Source organism: Abramis brama (genome assembly GCF_963993115.1).
Source record: "Abramis brama genome assembly, chromosome: 15".
Lineage (NCBI taxonomy): Eukaryota > Metazoa > Chordata > Actinopteri > Cypriniformes > Leuciscidae > Abramis > Abramis brama.
The window spans coordinates 4,803,676-4,826,612 of NC_139977.1; the positions used below are offsets into that span (position 1 = coordinate 4,803,676).

Below are 22,937 nucleotides of genomic sequence, written 5' to 3' on the forward strand. Positions count from 1 at the left end.
GAAGCAGGTACATTTCATAAAACTGGACAAATCTGGACGGACGCTCAGTTTAAAGAGAAAAAAAAAAAGTTATCCCTGGCTTATAATTGACAAAACTGGACTGGGCTGTGACATTTGTAAAAAAGTGGGATCACTCGGTCCGGAAAAAACTGCCGGTGTGAAACTGGCAAAAGAATGGATTTCGTTGGATGCCTTAGATCATGCAAACTTAAACGAGGCATTCCTCTCAAAAACACTCGTCGGTCTCACATGTGACGGTGCGTCAGTGATGCTCGGACGCAAGAGTGGGGTGGCAACTCGACTTAAAACCCGCTTCCCAAACATCATGGTGTGGCACTGCTCTGCGCATCGACTTGAGCTTGCAGTTGGTGATGTGATGAAAGAAATGGGGGCTATAAATCATTTCAAAATCCTCATGGATAAACTTTATGCATTGTACAGCACATCAAACAAAAACCGAGTGGAGCTCAAAGAGTGTGCTGACGGTTTGAACATTCAATTGTGTAAAATTGGTCGGGTGTTAGACAACAGATGGGTGGCATCTAGTCTCAGAACAGTCGAAGCTGTGTGGAGAAGTTATCCTGCCCTCCACAGACATTTTACACACGCAGCAGAGGATTCTGCTCGCGAGAGCGCAACTCGGGAAAGCTACAATGGCATGGCAAAGCGCCTTTCATCCCATGCCTTTGTTTTCAATTTAGGACTCATGTATGACGCATTGCAAGAACTGTCAGAGCTGTCTCTCGAGCTCCAAAAACAAGATTGCAATATCATAATGGCGCATAAAGCCATTTGCCGACAGATCAGGGTGTTCGAGGCTATGTCTGAGCGGCCCGGTCGATACAGCCTATTGAGCCAGCGCGGGGTCGAGGAGAACTCCTTTCAGGGTGTACCGCTGCATGCAGGGCGGCTCACTGACAAAATCCTGGACCAGAGGACTTTTTTTGGGAGCTTGCGAAGAAATCTGGAGAAACGCATGTTATCACAGGGAAAAGACCAAACAGGATACTACAAGCTAATTGATGATTTAAAAGTGCTTTATCCACAATATTGGCCACAGGACGGTGACGCGCTGTTCGGGAGAGTGAAGTTGAGACGCTCTGCCAGCAGTTTTGCATTGATAGCCCGCGGAATGTCATCAGGGCATTCAGGGAATACCGTGACAATAATGGGACATTCATCCCAGATGAACTGAATTACCTCTTGGCTGCGGTCAACACTGTCCCCATCTCAAGTGCTGAGTGTGAGAGGGGCTTTTCCCAGATGAACTTAATCTGTACAGCAAACAGGGCGTCTCTTCTCCCCTCTACCATCTCCTCCCTACTCTTCCTTTGCCTTGTCGGCCCGCCGCTTACCTGGTTCAACTCCTTTCCATACGTGAGGTCATGGATTGCAAAAGGACATAAAACTGCACTGGACACGAGATCTAGAGAAAGAAGCAGGGGAATGGAGGCCGGGGTCTCTATCAATGCTGTATGGGCCGTTTTGGACAAATAGGCTAATGTCAATGACGTAGGAAGAAATCACAATTATTCCATGCTGTGTTTGTGTTGATTATTGATTATTGTGCATGAATTCTGAAATTAAAATAAACATGTTCCTGATGTACACAGCGCTGTTTTTTTTTTTTTCAGAGAAGCATGGGCGGCGTTAGGGAGGGGCTAGCAGGTGCTTCAGCACCCCAAGAAAGACCAAAGCACCCCGAAAGCACCCCCAAAAATAATTTCTGGAAGCAATTATATTCAGGCTGTATTCTATGGAAGCCCTGAACCGCATTTTGAAGAAAAAAAACAAATTTGTTATTTCGAGATATTAATTCATTATTTCAAATCTCGTTATTTCAAATCTCGTTATTTCGACATAAGTCGTTATTTCGACATAATATCTCGTTATTTTGACATAATAAGGGGACATTCTAATCTGCATTAAGCCACATTAAGCGTTCTTCTTTTAATGGTTTTCTATGGGAGGAAAATGCTTAATGTAATTGCGTTCATATTTTGGGCTCATCTGATTTTTTGTACATAGCATAGCCTACTTTGTTATGATTTTAGTAGGCTATCATGATGATTAATAAATGCACGCACAATTATCCGTGAACTTGATTTGAACAAATGCCCTTTCAACTTGTGTGTGCAAAATTCAGAAATAAATGAATGTGCAGCAATTTGTACAAACAGACAGTCTGTAGGCCTACTATACTGTTGTAGCCATTAAATAAGCGCATTTAGTTTCATATTTGTTAAAATATTATAATGTTGTTTTTTTTTCCATTTATGTTGATAAAGTGAACAGCACGCGTAAGATAGGATGCGCAATATGAGACATGGAGTGGTTCAGACATGATTTTGACCACTTCATTAAGTTTCGTTTTGTTGAAAGCCTTTCTTTAAAGTGAATTTCGTTTTGTATAAATTGTATCGTAATTTTAATACATTTTTCATCAGTTAAAGGTAGTGTAGGTAGGATTGTTATAAAAAACTTTTTTCCAAATTTGTTTAAACTTTTTATATATATCAATGCATAATTAAAATGTAAGTACTCTGATAAAAAGAGTATAAAAATCGAGTGACTCTAGACCGTTTAATCTGTATTAAACACAGCTCATTATTTCCATTCGGGACGAAACAAAGGATTGGCTTAGGCGACTGTCACTCTCTCACAACCATGGCAACCACCCTTTTGCCACACAGGACCTGCCCACTTGCGCGTACCCGTTTGATTTGAGGAATTCAAGAGGCACGGAACCTAGGAATAGCAAAACAATGGCAGAGAAAGAGCAATCAAAACTCACATTACCGGCATATGCAGTTAGCGAAGGCAAACCAGACAAAAAAAGGAAGACAGTACAAGAAAAGGTAATGAACAAAAAGTCTTTGGATAAACAAAGAAATAAAACGCGTGTCAATATCGGCGTGGCTTTCCAGCGATGGCGAGAACTGAGGGACCTCAAGGGGCTGAAAAGTGACTCCTTGATGGCTTTATTTCTGCTGGACAGGTAAATCTTTCTTTTTGTATTTTGATCATACATATTTTTTTTTGTTTATGTTTTCATGAAGCATGTGTCATTAGCACACGTAGCTGCCTAATATAGCTAACATAACATTACTTAGCGAGCCGTAGTAGAGACGATAAATAATCTATAGGCCTAGCTCAAGATGATAGCTATAGTGTTGAATTGTGCATAATTTTGCTTTAGATAACTAAATACATGTTTAACAGATAGTAGGCCTAACGTTACTCCGCATCCAGGAACTTTTCTTAGAACTATATTTACCCTCTGTCTAACTTTATAGACAGTTTTATCTGTCTAACATAACTTGTTATCCCTTATAACATCCCTTATCCCTAACATAAGGATAACTTTATCCTCTGCTTCGCCCTCGACCCCGGACCTGTCCTCGAGCTGACGATGCGGTACTTGTCTCTGGAGTGTAGTCCTCATCAGAGTCAACAATGCTTTCATCATGGAAACTCTTACATGCAGAACACCATATATGTTATGAATCTTATACGAAATTCATCTTCATCACAGTGTAAATGATGGTAATGGAAAAACGTGTATCATGCAACCTGTTTTTAGCTTTGCCTTATAGATAACTAGCTCGTTAGCGAATCAAAAAATATATATTTTAAACTTTACCAATATCAATATGCTAGCTTGATAGTGAGTACTAAAATACATCTTATTTGTTTATCTTCATAATGATAAAGTTAGATTTTTTTTATTACATGTGATTCTGACATGATGTCACTACATGCACTGTGCTCCTTCCTCTCCGCTCGTCTCAGGTAAATAATGCGTCTTCAGCTCAGCGGTCGGCGTCGCGCGTTCATGTGTTTTGGGGGCGTGGCTTTGGAAGGAGCCCAGAAGGGAGGGGGTGGAGTGAATGGAAATAATGAGCTGTCTTTAAAACAGTCGTGAGAGATCTACAGACACTCGATTTTTATACTTTCTTTTTCAGAGTACTTACATTTTAATTATGTTTTGATATATAAATAAAGTTTAAACAAATTTGGAAAAGAAGTTTTTTATAAAAATCCTACCTACAATACCTTTAATTGCCTGGATTTAATGAATAAGCAAATAGGAAGGTGACGAAGGCGCCCGCGCGGTCACTTGCATTGCACGTTAACTGAGCGCATCTCATCCTAACTTAACGAAACTAAGGGTATGCCTCACACAGACATGAGAAATACATCAAATACACAAAGCTTGAAATGTCTTTAAACAAAATAATTAAAAACGAAAAAAGAAAAAGGCTGCTATCTGATTATGTAATCCATTATGTGCATTTCTCTCTAGGCGCGTTCACTACGGAGATGGCGATCGTCAACTTCATTTGCAGTCGACACTGTCAGAAAACACTAGTTTATTAATAAAAATCAATGCACGCGCCACCGGATTTACAAATGCACATCTTGCTTGTTGCACGCACACATATGTCGAAATAACGAGATATTATGTTGAAATAGCATTATGATTAATAATAGCCTACATCTTTTAGAATATTTGATTGAATGCTGAATGTTGCGCTTGTTCAATTTAATAAAATTAAAACTTTAACTGTGATCATTAAAATAATTGAATATTATTGAAGTTTTGCGCAGCTCCCCCGTCAATGATCTAGCACCCCCTCAGCACATGCGTTAAAAATTCTCTGGCGCCGCCCCTACAGAGAAGCTATGTAGGCAGTGTAATTTTTTTTGTTCTGTTACCTCCAACCCCCGTTTTGAGTCGCCGGATCCACCCCCCCTCTGCGCTCCGGGACCTCCCACTTTACAAATTAAGCACTGGTAACAAGGGCAGTTAGTAGAGGGGACTGTATTATACAGTACAGGCGTAGTAAGCTTGGACAGACGGCATTCTCAGTTAGAGCTACACGCTACTGGAATAGTTTACCCGTTGAATTGAGAGAATGTAATAATTATTTAACTTTTAAACATAAACTTAAGACATGGCTTAAGGCACAACAGAAATGTAACCACTAGTAATTTATATATACATTTCTTTTAACATATTGCACTTATGTCACTTTTTGTAATGTATTATTTTGTATTTCATCTTCTTGCAGTATTTGATTAGGCATTATATTGATGATACTTGGAACTACATTGTTGTTGTTTCTTGTTCCTTTTTTCTTTTGATAATTTTAATGTTTTTTTTCTTTTTTTTCTTGTAGTATTTTATGAAGCACTGTACTTATGTATTGATGATGTTGGACATCAGTTAGTATCACCTGCTCAGGGACTACGGATGAAAATGAGCTATTTAGCTAACTCTGGCACATTTACATTGAAGTTTTACTACGGTGTTGATTAATGTGCATTGTCCCTGTTAAATAAATAAATAAATAAATAAATAAAGTGGTGAACCCTATAAATGTTAAAAACCCAATACACACATAAACATGTAGTCACACCAGAAATTGATCATCACCTTAAACATGATACAATGCAAGCAGCACACTACCCCAGGACTATAAACAAATTACAAATACAGTAAAATTACAACAAAAATTTTACAATACAGAGAAAATAAAATCGATTAATTTAGAATTAAATCAATTTCAAAAAATGTTCTGGTCAAACAAGGCACAGCTGTTCCACGATTGGCCGAATCCACCATAGATATCATATATAAACGCTAGATGTCTTATGGCGCAGTCACTTCCGGCATCACCGTTCGGCCATCTTGTCGCAGTGAAGCTGTGAATTAAGGTGAGTGATCAGCACGCACACAAATCCTCTTATCTCGCTGAAATCTTGACGGATTTACAAACGGTTTGGTTTCTTACAAATGTTATTAACGTGGCTATAATTCCGTGCATGAACATGTATGTTATAATTATTCATATGTATGCAGTGTATGTATGCAGTGTCATAACTACATCTCTGACGTTTATAACAAACCAAACCGTTTGAAAATCGGTAGAAAATTGAGCAAGTTATGGTTATTTAAAAGTACATGCACTGTAAAAAGTCGTTCAGTGCTATCGTCCATATGACTTCATTTTAAAAACTATATTTATTCCAATAAATTAATTTATTTTTCTTTCTTTGTTTTTTTGAGTTATCAATAAGTAAAAAGTGTGAATATTTTCGTAACTTAATATTTTCTATAATAAAATTAATTTCATTGGACTTCACCATAAATTGATTTTACAAAACTCATTTTAAAAGTTTATACCAGACGTAAAAAGACACGACCCGCCCACCCGCAGCAACGGAAGAACAAGCCCGGGCAAATTGTTCACTCTCGTCTGTTCCAGGAGTTTATTCGACCAGGGTTTTCCACGGAGCCGGATAATTTATACTTCACGTACCCCATGTAAGTAACTCTTTGTATTGTTAAAAGTTTGATTTTACCCTAATTAACGTGTTTGTGTTGTGCAATCTGCAAAAGCATAACGTTACGTTAGCTCTGTTTCCTACAAACTTTTGCGACCCGCCAAATTTGAATGTGCTCTATCCATAGACTGTAAAAAATAGGCTCTATCTCAAACAGCTCGTTAACTTGAGCCACATACTGTATACATCTACATGTGTGTGCAATGTATAAGTTATGTTGTCTTTGTGTGATAGTTTAATGTTTCAGAGGTGTTTCTAACTTCAAAAACATTGTCGTTGCTTCGACATAGTTTAGGAGTGGACGTAAGTTACAGACACACACGAAGCCACAGCTAACTTAACGTTAGCTGAGTGATTATCAATTAGTCCAAAGCTGTTTAATTATGGTAAAGCATAGTTAAGGTTAAGGCAAATATACGGCAGTTCATCTTTCACAAATGTGTACGCTCACAATGTACTCTATGCATAGGCCTAACTCATAACCCAAATTTCATATTTCTATTGCTCTGTAATTATTGGGTGCAGATGTCTAACTCCTGCCTCTTGATATATTTATATTTTGTTAATGCATTTTAAAACCATTTGTTTAAGTGAAAATATTTTTTTTGACTAATTTATTTGTATTAACATCCCTCCTCCCAATATTGTAATTAGTTATGCCTGTAGGTGCTGTATGATGATATCATTACAAAAATTCAGTGGGGTTTTTACATGAGGTTTCAGATTATTTTCTAAGATAAGTTCTGCGATGAACTAAAGTTAATCATTCTTGTTTTGTTCAGCAGGATAATCTTCACTTGTATTTTAAGTGTATTTTTTAAAGGGCTTTCATCACACTTGTATTCAAAAGGCTAACTAACTTTTTTTTTCTCTCCCCAGATGGGATGGCCCTGTAAATTGTGCAGCACTGTGGTACAAGGAAAGAGTGACATTTTAAAGCATTGTATACTGCATCAGGGGACCTTTGGACACGGCCATGCCTTGCCTTGTATTCATATAGATTGCCCATGTTCTTTTAAATCCTGGAGTACCTTCCACTCTCGCCTCTCAAGATACCACCCAGAAGCTAAATCCGTTAATTCACCACAAGTAAGTCTTTCATTTACCTGCATTTTGTGTCAAAACCCTGGATTTTACAATGAAGAGGATTTTTTTGAACACATATTTGTTTTCCATCAACAAATGAGATTGTTTGTCTTAAATACTTCATTTTTATCTCAAAGGGGGCTGCAGAGACCACTGTTCATGAGGACCTGAAAAAGAAGGATATGAGCATCTATGTCTGCCGTGAGCCAGATGCAGTAGGAATCATCATTGAGGGAATACCAGTCCTTACCAATCTTGGAAATCTGGCCAAAGCATGCTGCTTGGGTTGACATATGCACTTAATCTCGAGTATCCATCCAAGGTTTCAAAAACATTTGAGGTGTTTCAAAGACTTTTCATGGGACTTGACACACTGTGCCCAAAACCAAGCCCCAAGTTCATGACTCTGAAAAACAAGCTCCTTGCCTAGGCACTCAGACATGACAGACTGTCACTCTGCACTTGTGAACATCTGTTTTCTTTGTCTGTTCAACATCATTATACATTGGACATAACATTGAATTTTTCAGGATGTTATAATGGTTTGTCCTTGTCATGTTTTATACTATGCTGCAGGTCATACTTTCTGGTGTGAAAAAAGTTTATATTTTATACACACAAAATAGCCCTGCTGTGAAGCTGCACTTTAAAAACTGGTCAGTTAGTGGGATCAGTGAGATGTTTAACTAAAGATGTTTAAAAATATTTACACACGCTGTAAAGGTATTATGCTAAGCTGTACTTTTTAAGTTGAGGAGATGATCATGCTTGTGAACTGTAATGTAAGTGTTAAAATGTTTCAATATTATGTACACACTGTACTGTAAATGTGTTTTACTAACCAGCAGTTTATAAGCTGCAATGATTTAATAAATGTTGGAAATTGACGTAGTAGCACCTAATTATTTGAAGCCGTTCCAAAACAAAGAAAGGGCAAATCGGTAAATTGGCTTTTTCTGAAAATGCTACTTAATATTTTTGCATACATTGAAATGCACATTATTAAGTTGTCTTACTCAAAATATCAGTTAGTTCACTAAACTTGCAAAAAGTAGTTGGAAAATGTTGCCTTAATTTTTTTGAGTTGAATCTAAGTAACAGTTTTTACAGTGTGCACCATTAAACGAGTGAGCGAGCACACTGTGGCAAGATGGCCGCCACGTGCGGACGTCGACCTCCATTGGCCAGCAGCGCGCACGAGACATCTAGCCTTTATATATGATATCTATGGAATCCACCGCATGACAACGATCACGTGTGTTTTGTGTTTATTCTCACACCTTCAGTTCCACTAATACTCACAAATCTGTTTTTTATAAAATCTCTTTTCATGTAGTCGCAATGTTATATTGTGTCATGTTTATCAAAATAAAACTGATTAAAAAAAAAACATTGATAGTACAGGCTTATGTTGAACTTTATTTTTGGACAAACAGATGCTGTATTAAGTAGTACATAATTTAAAGTATTGAATGAAAAGTCTGTGTATTTGGCAAATAGTGCATTTATTTTACTTCAGCTGTGGTAAAGTATGGAAAGACTGCACGATCGTCACTACAGGAAGCAGAAAGTGTACGCCTTCACGTCTCCGTGTTCAGCTCCTCCCGCCTGAACGCGGCAACTCTCTCCGATCGGTTACATTCAGCCGCAGCCGATGTCCAACACACCTGATGTGTGACAATCACATCAAATCCCTGTCCCAGATAGCAAGCAATCACTGAAACAATCTTGAGTCATTGTTGATGGGTCAAACGCTAATTGCATTGAATTAACATTTACAAAGGGATGTCAATTCAATATCACTTTTGCACCTGCAATAATGTTGAAACAATGGTAAGATTTCAACAAAAATATCAATGGTAATGTCACTGAACCTACATGACACTACGATTGATTCTACGTCACTGCTGTTGAATCAACATTAAAAATTAACAAAAACAATCAATGGTAATGTCAGTGAATCAACATTACACTATTATTGATTCCACATCACAGATGTTGAATAAATATTAAAATTAACAAAAATAATCAATTGTAATGTCAGTTGAGGCAATTTATTTTATTTGACAGTTTAACAATCAATGACAAAAAGATGTAAAATAAAATTTAAAAAACAAACAACGAAAAAACAAATGGGGCAAAAAGGAGAAAAGCATTACCCTGGAAATCCAGAGTTCTTGCGAGAGCACAATTTGAATTTGCTCAGCGAGTTACTCTGGCATTGAGTAATGATGCTCATTAACTATACCCTTGTAGACGAGCTGCACCAATCACATCGGTGTATCTGATATAGGCGGGCCAGAGGCGAGCTAAACAGATGACGACAGCGCTAGTGACAGAGCAATCACGACAGTGATTGGTCGTAGTGTTATCCAATTGCATGCAGTGAGATTTTCAAATGCATGCTTGGGGCTAAACAGATGACGACAGGGCTGCGTTCAGCCCCGACAAAACGTTGCACAACGTTTTTTAAACAGAAACGGTGATGCGTTGAACACACTGTTCTGATGACGCAAGAGTTGCAACTATGGCAGCTGAGAAGGCCATTCTTTGTGTTCTTTGTGAAGAATTTTCGGAGCCTGATGAAGTCGGTATAAATATGTGTTTAATACTACAAAATATGCCCGATGTTACAGTTACTGCACTTGCCACTTGCTGAGTGAAGGGATTGCTGAAACTGAAATGGAAGCACACATCTTACCTAATTCAGACTAAAACACATCTATTTAGCCTCACATACTGACTTTATTTTTAGTTCATACTGTTTTAATACCCTGTATTTTCTTTCTCATTTTTAGGAAAAGCACTTAATTACCATTGTTTATTTCTATACCAAATGTCATACACTTGCAATGAAGCTAAAAATATAAACAACTACATCATGTTGATATCCTATATTTTTACAATAAAACTTACGACAAACATGTCTTCTAATATCCTCAGTTGTTGCGTATACCGAGCTGCATCGAACACATTTGTAAATTACTTTCCTTGAACCCATTGTGCGAGTTCACTTTAATACCGTGTGCTTTATATACATGTTGCTGCTGATTGGACTGCAGTTCTGACACACCCACCAAACAAGAGAAAACGTATCTCAAACCCCGTTGTACACCAGTGCACGCCGTTTCCAGGAAACATGACGTTCAACCCGGAAACCGTAGCAAAACGTTGCGCACCGTTTTGAACTTGAACGTGCCCCAGCGCTAGTGACAGTGCAATCACGACAGTGATTGGTCGTATTGTTATCCAATTACGTGCAGTAAGATTTTCAAATGCATGCTTGGTGCCGCCCCTCGAGGGCGATTTTCATTACTTGATGCCAGACCCTTAATCTTTCCGATTAATCTTTAAGAGGTGTCATCCTCATCTTCAAAGGAAAATAACTCATCCTCTATGGCTGAGTCTCTGCTAAGGTGGCGTGTTGATGTGCTGGTACCTGCTTGCTGGTCTTTGTCTAGGATAAGTTTCCGGCACTCTGCCATTAGACTTGCCTTGGCCTTGTCCTTCCTGTCCTGTGTCCGAAGCCAACGTAGTTTGAACAGTGGTGGACAGTAACGAAGTAAATGTAATTCGTTACTGTACTTAAGTAGCTTTTTTGCATATCTGTACTTTACTGAAGTATTTAAATTTGGGAAGACTTTTACTTTAACTCCACTACATACTTTTACTCTACTACATTTTCAAAATCAGTCGTTCCTTTTTATTTATGAGTGGATAAAAACTTAACTGGTCAAACGAGCCACCAATCACAGTAGCCTACAACGTGCGCGCTTTGTTTTGAACTTGCCTTGGTGGTATCTACTAAGCGCGAACCAGAGCCGCTAAATATGAGAGTTGCGACCATAGACAGTATATAAGAGGTTGCGACACACACGGCTTGTTCGAAATGAACCGGTGCTGCACAGACCGATCAGTTTATGACATCAAAGTATAGAGCGAAATCGCGAGAGCGATTGAAAAGCATACAGAGCCGTCTACTCTCTAATCGCTCTTGCAGTATTTTAATGTCATTCACCGATTGGTCTGTGCAGTGTGCCGTTTCAAGTCGAACAAGCCTACTGTGATCTCGCCGCCGCACGGTCACGTGATTCGTGTAGCTCTCAATAGTTCCAAACAATTTGTGTTGGCAATAATTTTAAGCGGGGCAGAGAGCAGCAGCTATTATTGCAGCAATTATCGGTAAATACTGACGCATAATGAACATTGCTTATTACGTTGACACTAAAATTACTTGCATATAATAGCTTTTTTTTTTTCTGAGGAGTAGCAGAAACACTGCATTAATACGTTTTGGTGTTTAATTTTGTAGGGAAATTGGCTGCTCCCATAATGTAGTGTGTATATATATATATTGAATGGCATTGTGCAGGTTTATGTGAATGTATCATAACATTAGGATGTTTATAATTATGACCATAGACGCTCGTGAAAAATATGTACAGTAAATACTGTAAATGTATTATACCTTATGGGATCAGTCCCCTTCCGTCCAAAATTAAACACACAAAAAATTTATTCAATTCAAATATATATATATATATATATATATATAGACTAATTAATGTCATTTTATTAATAGATTGATGTGCCAAGAGTGACAGAGTCTTCACGTAGACTGAGTTAAGCAAGAGTCTTGTGACAAAAATTATAATAGGACATTATAGCAAAAAAAAAATCATAGTACTTGGATACTTAAGTACATTTGAAGGCAAATACTTTTGTACTTTTACTCAAGTGAATGTTTAAAGGCAGCACTTCTACTTTTACTTGAGTAATATTTTACCTTGAGTATCTTTACTTTAACTCAAGTACATGGTATGTGTACTTCATCCACCACTGAGTTTGAACTTGGGCAGGGTCACAGCAGCCAAGACAGCATCCTTGCTTTCCAGCACTTCTGCAAATCTTGTTTTGATTGCCTGAAATTATAAGAATGCAAAGAACATATTATACTATTTGTCTATATCCACACACATACACACACAGAGAGAGCATCATACATTATCAGTTTAAAATTGTATTTGTGTATGACTAGCCTTTACTATTTCTTTACAACAAAACGCTTTGCAGGTCCATCATCTCTAGTAGGGCTGTGCGATTTGGGGAGAATATCACAATTAAAAAAAAAAATAGCAATTTTTCTGACAGAGATTGCGATTTTGATTTGTGATTTAATTTAAAACTGTCTGTAATTTTTTGTCGTCTCTGTTTTTTTTTTGTTTGTTTTTTTACAAAAACAAAGAGTGATTTCGGTCAAGTTTAATTTTTTTTAAACTACATTTAGTCTTGTCTTTTTTCTCAATGATATTTATTTAGTCACAGTTATCGTTTAATGACTTTGGTGTCGTCTTGTCTTGGTCATGGAAAAAAAGATTGTCAACAAACATTTTTCGTCACGTTAACGAAATTAACACTACTTTCTATCCAATTGATGGTTAGCTTCTTTGGGGTAGAACGGAAGTGCACTCACTCAAGTTAGTAAGACAGCCACACAAAGAGGACAGTCATGCTAATGCTTTGGGACATATTTTTCAGATCACATCCACATCGCAGCCTTTTGCGATTAGCTAATCGCAACATTTCAAATTGCGATTGCGATTCGATTGTGATTAATCGTTCAGCCCTAATCTCTAGTTACAGATCATAATTGTAAAGCCTAGAATATAAAGCTATTCATATTTCATCCATCCAAATAAATAAAATGCAATTCTTGGGTGACTGGTTAAAGATATTTAAATAAAATAAAGTTCTTACCATGACAACTGCCTTTGGAAGGTCAACTAGGATTTGCAGGCCACTCTACAGTTCCAAGGTCTTGAAAATCAATGTCTCCAGTGTGGGTAGGAGTGTACCATGGAAACAGTTGTCTTCTCCCTGAAGAATGTCTAAGGCTACTGTAAGTGGCCTCATGACAGTACAGTACACCATGATGAACTGATGTTCTCGTTCTGTGATGGCTATCATCCCAAACTTAGACGAGATGGTGTTCAGCTCAGCCATAGGAATCTCACCGATTCGAGCCAGGGCATCATAAAACAAATTCCATCTCATACTGCAAGGGACCAGCAGCTTCTTTGCAATGATGTCATCTACGGTCTCTGCAGCCACCGTTGAATGACTAGCCTTGTTCCATAAGCCTGTACATTTTGTGGTAGCGCTTCTGTATATGGCTTTTGTTTGTGATTTTGACAGTAACCACTTGTCAACATCAGTACATGAAACAAGGTTTAAAGTGTGTGCAGCACATCTCTGATGTGGCGGCAAAGTGATCACAACTTAACCACCATCATCACCACCACTGTTTTGCAATACATCATTAATGTCCGTAAAAGTCACCACATCCTTGTCATCCTCCTCCTCGACTGGCTGGTATCTTTTGATGGCCTTGACGAAATTAGAGCCATTATCCATGACAGTTGATGTAATTTTATGGGATATGCCATGAGATGAGTGAATGTTGTCAAGCTCAATTGCAATCATGTCATGAGTATGACAACCTTTGAATCTTCTGCATGCTAGTGCTACTTTCCCTCGCTCCATGCTGTTTGGATTTATCCAATGCGCAGTAACGCCAAGATAGCTTTTATTATGTACCGTCCAAATATCGGCTGTTGTAGAGATATATTCTATGTGTTCAAAGGTCTTTTTGAGTTCGGCATTCCTTCTGGCATACTCTGCATCTACGTACTTCGGAAAAGTCATTTTGCATGGCGGGCCTACCCCCTCTCTTGCGGGTATTTTCACAATGATTGGCCGGAAAGAATCCGACTCAAGTGTCAACAATGGCAGCATGTCCTCAACTATATATCTAGATATTATTTTGTTTGATTCTGTCTGAATGATAAGAGTTTGCGGTGGAGAAAAATCGCCTTGGTTACAACTGTAACCTCGGTTCCCTGAAAAGGGAACAAGACACTGTGTCGATTGACGCTGAGGGAACTCTTTGCGTGGTGACGTCTTGAAGCACATGTGAAATCAGTCCAATGGTGTGGCGGAACATCAGAGGCGGGTGACGTCACGAACCAGGAAACTATAAAGCCTGCCCAAAACAAGCAGCGATAGCTTCTTAAAAGTCTGAAGTAAGTCGCTGACAGGCATGTAGGAGATATGGCAAGGTGACGCAGCGTCTCGTTCTCTCTTCAGGGAACCGAGGTTACAGTCGTAACCGAGGCGTTCCCTTTCAAGGGAACTCACGCTGTGCCAATTGACACTGAGGGAACGTCTATACCAACGCCACCATAGCGAGAAGTGTCTGTGCTGTGTGAAATAGAACACCTGGGACCCTAGTGTAGAGTCCAAGTTCAAAGAGTAGAACCTTACAAAAATGTGCGGTGAGGACCATCCTGCTGCATCACAGACATCTTGGAGAGCAACTCCTGACATAAGGGCCTTGGAGGCCGCCATACTCCTAGTAGAGTGGGAAGGGACTGCCATAAGTGAATGTTGTCCAACCAACTAATAAGCAAGTGAAATAGCCTCAACCACCCACTTGCTCAGGCCACGTTTGTACCATAGCGTCTAGTTCCAGAGGAGCTGGATGCAAGAGGGAGAACCAGAGTGGACAGTGAGATGTCTCTCGAGACGCAACCAGATCCACTTGTGCCTGGCCGGACACCCTCCATATCTGCTCCATATCTCCATATCGACACCCTCCATATCTGCATCCATTCCCCGGGCCTCAGCCCGGACTCTCGACAGGATGTCTGCTCCTATATTCTGGGCCCCAGGGACGTAAGCTGCTCTGAGTGAGTAGCTTCCACTGGGACCACAGGAGGATTTGGTGCACCAGTTTCACTGCATGAAAAGACTCAAATCCGGCAAGATACGGGCATGGTAAACTCCTGTGTAATTTGATGTTTTCCGGATGTATGTGGGAAAAAGTGGATCAGAGTAACATGGAACAGTATATTTCCAGATAAACCCGGAAACCTCACATATGCGGACATATACAGGAATCCGTGAAATTTCACGGACATAAACACTGCTGGGTGTGAGGGGACTGACGACTGTTAGGTGTGAAGACCTTTCATTATGTTAATGACTGACACTAACACAGTGCTGGCTGTTCTCAGAGGGAGGGGTGGCCAGGGAGGACTTCAGGATTGAGAATTATCTCTGGATTACTATAGGCTACAGCAAACAAGCTTTTTGTACAGAAAAATAAATAAATTCTTAAGGCCCTGAAACGCAAAACCGACGTCAAAGAACTAGCAATGACTCTAGGGTTGGCTCACGTCGCCTGTGTCAGGGCCTTAAAACCACTGCATGAAAAAAAGTCTCTTAATCAAATATTTTTTTATAAAAACAGGACAAAATGAACACCCAGTCTGAACATATACGTTCACAAAAACATCTGAATATTTAATGAAATAAACAAAGGAATTTAATGGAACAAATAAAGAAAAATGAACCAAACATTTCAGAATATCTCAAATTTTATTGTGAAGTTTTACAAATTGCAGACAACAACATTTGTCACCTTTTTCACAATTGGCTTTTAGCTTGCTTAGTTGGGGACATTTAATTTAATATTCAACAATATTATTGATCTGCCTGCGTTGACACTATTATATGAGATCTGAACTGAGCTGGACGATGATATCACGGTTTTCTCCAAAGTGGCTATATATTTACACATAAATTTATTTATTTATTTATACAAAAAAATGAATCACCATTGAACTGATTTAAGCTGGACTGTGAAGCTATTTTCTTCTGGAAACCTGTATTGTAAAATCTGTATTGTAAAAAGCGCTGTATAAATAAAGGTGACTTGATATTTATTAAAAAGGTAGAAGGAACCTGAGCTTTTCTACTCCACTGAATTGAGGTGCGCAAGCAGGCTCACTCGTCTCGTCACACTGTGCCCGAACAGTACTAGCCTACTAGCTTATAAAGACTGAGGTCACTACAGTTAAAATCTCTTGCTGAGTTAATACACCTTTAAACTATTAATGTCTATGAACAAATATGTATTTTTATGTTTGTGTGCCTCAGCATTTCTGACTGAGAACCATAGACTGTAAAAAAATATGGACGTAGTGTCCGTGACGTCACCCGTAGGTTTCTGAAGAGCATTTTTGAAGCCTAAAGTAGGCGGAGCCGGCCGTCGCCATCTTGGCCTTGCGTCACTCCCGGATAACAGAAAATAGGCAAACAGGCGGGGCGTGACGGGCTTTGGTGGAGCTGAGGAACCTGGCCATAGATATGAGCCTGGCTATCTGAAATCACCTAGCTCGACGTGATCGAGTTAGCTGATGATGTAAAGCCAATTAAAAGTTCCTATTTTTGCCCTTCGAAATATTATAATAGTTAAAAGACATGGCTACAAGTGAGACTGTGTATTGTGATTCTGTACTATTCTGCTAGTTGAAAATGTATTATGCAGTAACTTAATATTACTTCGAGAGTGTGTGTGACAGTGATTTATGTGCATACATGTCAGTCACTCTTTCTTATGGTCCGTCAGCGCGGCATCGCTCGTCAAGTTCGTAGAGAGCTTATTCAGTCCATTTTAAATTCTGATTTTGGCCGCCTCTCAAATGGGTTAAACCATAGATATATTGCCTTTGAAGTGCAAGTAAATGCGCTAGAAAATCCGCGCTCATTCATGTGCATTTATAGCACGGACGGAGAAAGCGCCGACGCCTGCATGATTTCATCTGACGGTACATAAGAATATTATAATCTATCCGTGAGAGCAGAACGAACAAGCATTTATTGACGTTTTTAAATTTGAAAACTCCAAAAAGCAACGAAATTGTCAGACATCCATTAGTGCATGTTCACAGAGGAAAACAACTGAAATACAGCGCTGGTTGTTCCCTCGAACGATACTCGACGACAACGACGGCTATAACGACGGGATGCTGTTTGTGTTAAGCGCCCTGCTCTGGTAAGTGCAATGTGATGTTATCTACATGCACCCAAATGAGCTAGTGGCTAACGTTAGCAGTTACGTTAACTTTTACTCAAACAAAGTTAAGGTTATGGACATAATAGTTACCGAATTAACTATGCAAGTTTTTATTAAACCTTTACAAACGTCTTTTCATTATAGGTTTAAGTGGAAGGAGTGCAGTGAGCATCCCCCAAAATCAAGGTGACTCAAATGTTCATTTAGGCTGTAACTATTTTTCACCATTTCTTTTATTTGGAGCCTAATTCATTAGCATCAATCAAAAGTCTCTTAAAAAATAAATATCTTGCTGTCTGTTTTTGTGTGCATGTGCAGACCTACATTGTCACCAGAGAGCAACTTTATCGGTAAGTTACATTCACTTGAAATTTTGTATCATTAATTTGTAAAGAGGTTGATTGCATAATTTGACTGGTTTCATATTGATTGTTTTATCTGTGCAGGTGAAGGACTTCTTGGGGAAATGGCTGGCTCTTCGGATTGAATCACAGGTAAAACAGACTCACTTCTCTTTTCTGCCACTCTTCACACATATTTCTATGCCAAATTTTTAATATGTATCACATTCAAATGGAACAGCAAATGCCACTATTCACTGTGGGTAAGAACTATCACTTTGCATGTGACCATGTTGCTCAACAATGTATTTTAACAGAACATGTTGCATCACAAATGTGTTTTCTGTTGCAAATCGAGTATTAGTCTTTTTATATAATTATTTTTGTTTGTTTTTGTTTTTGTAGCTTTGTGCTGAGTTCCAATGCATCACAAACGTCAACATACGGAACCAGTTCTATGCTGTGCTTGACCAACATACACCTGCACTGGCGGCATGAACCGGAAAGATATCAGAGGCGCTGCGTGACATCTTAAAGATTTATGAACGGATATGTTTTGTCTCTTATGTTTACTGTGATGGCCAACTTATTCAAACTGAAAATTCAGTTTTGTGGTTCTTGCAGATTGTGAATCCACTTAAACGCTTTTTAATTTCAAACTTTACAGGAATCTGTAAGGCGCCTCCATAATTCAGAGAACAACCCACACAAATACGATCCACAAACCGGGTAAGACTGCGTATTGTATACTGTAAATTTTAGTTTAATCTACTACTATATGGATTTGAAATACCAAAACTGAATTTCATTAATGATGCCTGCAACTTTTTCCCCCAGAATAAATTCATCACATAACCTGGCTGTGACCACTTACCTCTTCGAAGAATTAAGGACAACTTTTACAGACGTTGACCTTGAATGTTCAAAAGGTAATCTTAAAGATGTTGTAATCATTTTAATGTCCTCTGTTTTACTTAGTTTTATTGGCATTACATTTATTTATGATTTATTTAACAGGTTGCAAGACGTATTTTGAGACTTTGCGGAGGAAGTATTCTTTGGCTCAGCCTGAAAAGGCCCAGAAAAGAAACACTATGAAGAACATTGCAAAGAACCGTCAAAAAAAGAGACGGGTAAGTTAAGAAACTGGTTAAGCAGTTTTTTTTATTTTTTTTTTTCAGAATGTAACTGTCCTCCTCTCTGTGTTTTAGTGGTTAAATTACTGTCATGTTTTGCAGTTGCTGGAGACCAGGTCCAGTGTTGTACAAACCAACACAGAAAGGGAACTGTGGAAGACTGCAACAATAGAACTGATGTCTGATGAAGATGCTATTGTTGATGGAAGGCCAGTGTGGATGGTGAGGTCTCCACCAAACAGAACCACAGAGTTATCTGCTCTCTGCCAGGTACTACAAACCAGGGGTGCGTTTCCCGAAAGCATCGTTAGCCAACTATGGTCGCAAGTTCCGTCGTTATCAGCATAGTTCAACGATTTGGTGTGTCCCGAAACCATCGTTCCAACGAACGTTCGCAAACAGCATCGCAAACTTGTGTGGTTGGAACGACAGCTCTCGAGCTGTGGTTAGAAGCATAGTTTCTATTTACATGAGATGTAGACTGAATAAATCCTTATCTTTAGCAAAATAAGCAGTTTGTCAAGAGATTTAAAGCACCGTTTTTGAAGACTGCGCATGTGCGAACGTGCTCTACTATGTAAGAACGAGCCAAATATTGAGTCTGGTAATAAAGCAAAATAACTGAGAAAAATTAGAAATGGTCTTCAGATGCCATTTCTGTAACTTATATGACAAAATCTAGCGTTAATTCGATCTCAGACAGATTAATTAAAATAAGTTATTTGTCCACCACGTGCGAGACATCATAAACCAACGTGGTTGAACGATACTTTGCGACATACGGTTTCGGGAAACAGTCGTGACTAGCTAGTTGATTTCTCCAACGATGCATCGTACTATGGTAGTTAAGCAGCGAGCTATATAGTTGTACGGGAAACACACCCCAGACTAGAGGCTGACCCATGCTATGTCACACCACCAGTGCATCATGGCAGTTTGAAAAAATGAATATTTACATATATTTTATATACACTTTAATTTCTATATTTCTTATTTATTGATCTCGTTTTATATTGTATACTTTGTATATTTGTTCCTTTTTGATGTGCATGTTGCTTATCTCCACGTTTTGTATTTTATTCCTTTACACCTTTTTGTTCACATTTCTTTTTCCCCATTCATTTTAATGTATGTTTATAATGTTCTTTGGAATGTTCATTAGGGGCCAAGCACCGAAGGTGCGGAGGCACCTATTGTATCTGTTCCCGTTCTTATTAGGGGCCAAGCACCGAAGGTGCGGAGGCACCTATTGTATCTGTTCCCGTTCTTATTATTAGGGGCCAAGCACCGAAGGTGCGGAGGCACCTATTGTATCTGTTCCCGTTCCTATTATTATTATTAGGGGCCAAGCACCGAAGGTGCGGAGGCACCTATTGTATCTGTTCCATTTCTTATTAGGGGCCAAGCACCGAAGGTGCGGAGGCACCTATTGTATCTGTTCCATTTCTTATTATTATTCTTCCGCCATGGGAGTCTATGGCAGCCCATAGAACCGATTGCGGGAAAGTTGTTTTGGTTTGACATTCTGATAGAGGACAGTCTCAAAATTAAATACTCCAAATTTGGTGTTTCTAAGTCATTCCCTCTAGCGCCACCACCTGTCCAAAATTTCACTTTTATTTTGCTAATAACTTTTGAACCGTAAGGCCAATCAACAAAATTCTTTTTTCCTCTGATTCCTGAGCTCAATTGCACCCTATGACTTCATTTTCCGTAATAAAAATATGGCCGCCATTTTGAATCATTCGAAAAAGCTACTTTTTCGAACTCGTCCTAGACGGTTTGTCCGATTTGCACAAAAATTGAACCAGATCATCTTCAGGCAGTGCTGACAAAAAGTTATGGAATTCAAATTGATTCGTCAAACCGTTTTCAATAAATGCACGAACAAATTTTACGTAGCGCTTGCAAAAACAGTCGTAGGGCTGTATCTCCGTAAATATGCTTTATCAGATTCAGACCAAACTTGGTACATGTCATCACAAGCATGACCTGAGGCAACATGCTGCGTTTCGGCGCAGTGCCACCTACTGGTCCGGAGATATGAAAAATGGCTATTTTTGCTTATAAATTCTGAACAGTTTGTCCAAAATTCATAATATTGGTCTCGTTCTTGGTATGGGTCATCAGCACGATGTCCTGAAGGAGCGTGAGAAGTTTCGAAACAGCGCCACCTAGTGGTGAATTTTTTTTTCCAAATGCTTATAACTTTGGGTGTGATCGAATTATTTTCACGAAACTCATCTCATTCGACTCCTGAATCATTGCCGAGTCCAACGATACCAAACATGCTAGGTTTCGCCTTACGGTTTGTGTAGCGTTGTGATTTAGCGCTTAAAAAACATTAGGCGATATCTTTGAAACCGTTTGTCCGATCGAGACGAAACCACCGTCAGAAGTTTGGAATCATAGCTTGTTAACTAAACATCAAAGCCCAAATGTGAAAATATTGATAATAAGGGGTAGTAAAATTCAATCAAAGTCATGTGTCAGTCATTTTTTACGTGTTTTTCCATATAAATGTCTATAACTCTGAAGTGAATTGAGATATTTTCACCAAAATTGACACACATATGTATGGGCTCACTCTGAGGACACATAAAAAAAATTGTGGGACTGAGCCTCTTGGTGGCGCTATAATAGAACAAAACATGGACTTCAATACAGTTTTGTGAAATAAAATTCTATAGTAAACAAATGCATTGGTGTAATATTACAAAACTCAGAATGTGCCATCAGTACCATGCCCTGAAAGTACTCAAAATATTTCGAGACAGCGCCACCTAGTGGTCAAAAGTAATAACAAAATTTCCAAAAAGGCTAATAACTTTTGAATAAATTGGCCTATTGAAATGACACTGGTCTTAATAGATTCCTTGGGTCAGGCCGAGAACATAGATACCAAGTTTACCTTATTTGGCCTAACTTCCTGTCCGCCATCTTGATTTTCATTCAAAACCTACTTTTTCGAACTCCTCCTAGACTGTTTGTCCGATTTTCACCAAAATCGAATCGTATCATCTCCAGACCGTGCCGACTAAAAGTTATGGATTTCGTGTTGATTGACAAAACCGTTTTCGTATACCGCAGCAGCAAAGTTGAGGCATGATGCCAAAAGGACTATTCAGGCTTTATCTCTGCAATGCCTTGACATATTGACACCAAACTTTGTATGTCTCATTGTCCCTTCACTCTGACCACATCACATCAGTTTTGTGACTGCGCCACCTATTGGTCAAAAGTGATAATCCATTAAATCATATTTTTATTTACTGTTTCTATGATTTTTCAGCCATTTCACCTAAAATCTTCTTTAAATGTCTTTAATTGCTCATTGTTGCAGATGGTCTGACACTTTCAGCACTGTTGGCATGTCCTGTCGTCTTATTCTGCTTGGCCCCGGTAATGGCTGCTTGCAGCTATATTGTTATATTTGTTTTTGTTCCTTTACATTTTCATCCCTTCAAATATTTTTGTTCCCCCATTCCTTTTTAATGCTTGTTTATAATGCTCTTTGGAATGTTTTATTTACCTTAATAAAAATGTCAGACTTTCTCATTGTTCTTTGTGTGTGTTTTTAAAATTATATTTGAATGTATTAAAATTGGGGGAAGGGGGGTTTAGTGTATACTGAGCAATATCTGCATAGCTGGCCTATAACCAATCAAATCACTCTGCGATAAGGCCTAGGGTGGGCTATGTTCTAAAAGTAACCAATCAAATTACTTTCCTGGGTTTTCAATGTGTCCTGTCCTCCAATAGTGGTCTGGGTAATGGGAGTGGTTTTAAAAGGACCAATAGGGGGGGAAGGCCAAAAGGTGCACAAAGGTGTGAAAATGTTCTCTTGAAAAAAACTTTGATGGGATTACTTGCCATGGCAACAAATGGCTGTAGCACGGAAGTATACGTCCACAACATACATCCGATTTGGTATCATTTCGGATGTAAACGGATATATACAGACCCATGGAATTTGCGCTATCCGGCCAGTATACTCCTGGATTCTTCTGAATTTCAGCAGTGTATACAGGAGTATACTGGTCTGGATACACCTCTTTTCATGCAGTGTTTGCAGAGTGGATGTGAGCACAAACCCCCCTGATC

The 22,937-nt window shown here is 38.9% G+C and overlaps 3 long non-coding RNA genes across 3 annotated transcripts in view; all 3 read left to right on the forward strand.

Moving 5' to 3' along the window:
* Window positions 1-22,387, forward strand: part of LOC311097791 — a 260,798-nt gene extending 238,411 nt beyond the window's left edge. Inside the window, exons 4-9 of the long non-coding RNA XR_014609325.1 lie at window positions 18,103-18,426; window positions 18,535-18,626; window positions 18,715-18,830; window positions 18,936-19,119; window positions 19,721-19,986; window positions 22,253-22,387. This is a non-coding gene — a long non-coding RNA (uncharacterized lncRNA). The remainder of the gene's footprint in view (window positions 1-18,102; window positions 18,427-18,534; window positions 18,627-18,714; window positions 18,831-18,935; window positions 19,120-19,720; window positions 19,987-22,252) is intronic.
* Window positions 5,988-8,269, forward strand: LOC311097978. The gene is made up of 3 exons (XR_014609345.1): window positions 5,988-6,331; window positions 7,231-7,440; window positions 7,575-8,269. It is a non-coding gene; the product is annotated as an uncharacterized lncRNA (long non-coding RNA).
* LOC311098140 lies at window positions 17,357-17,850 on the forward strand. The gene is made up of 3 exons (XR_014609384.1): window positions 17,357-17,542; window positions 17,675-17,706; window positions 17,803-17,850. It is a non-coding gene; the product is annotated as an uncharacterized lncRNA (long non-coding RNA).
* Window positions 22,388-22,937: the final 550 nt, after the last annotated feature.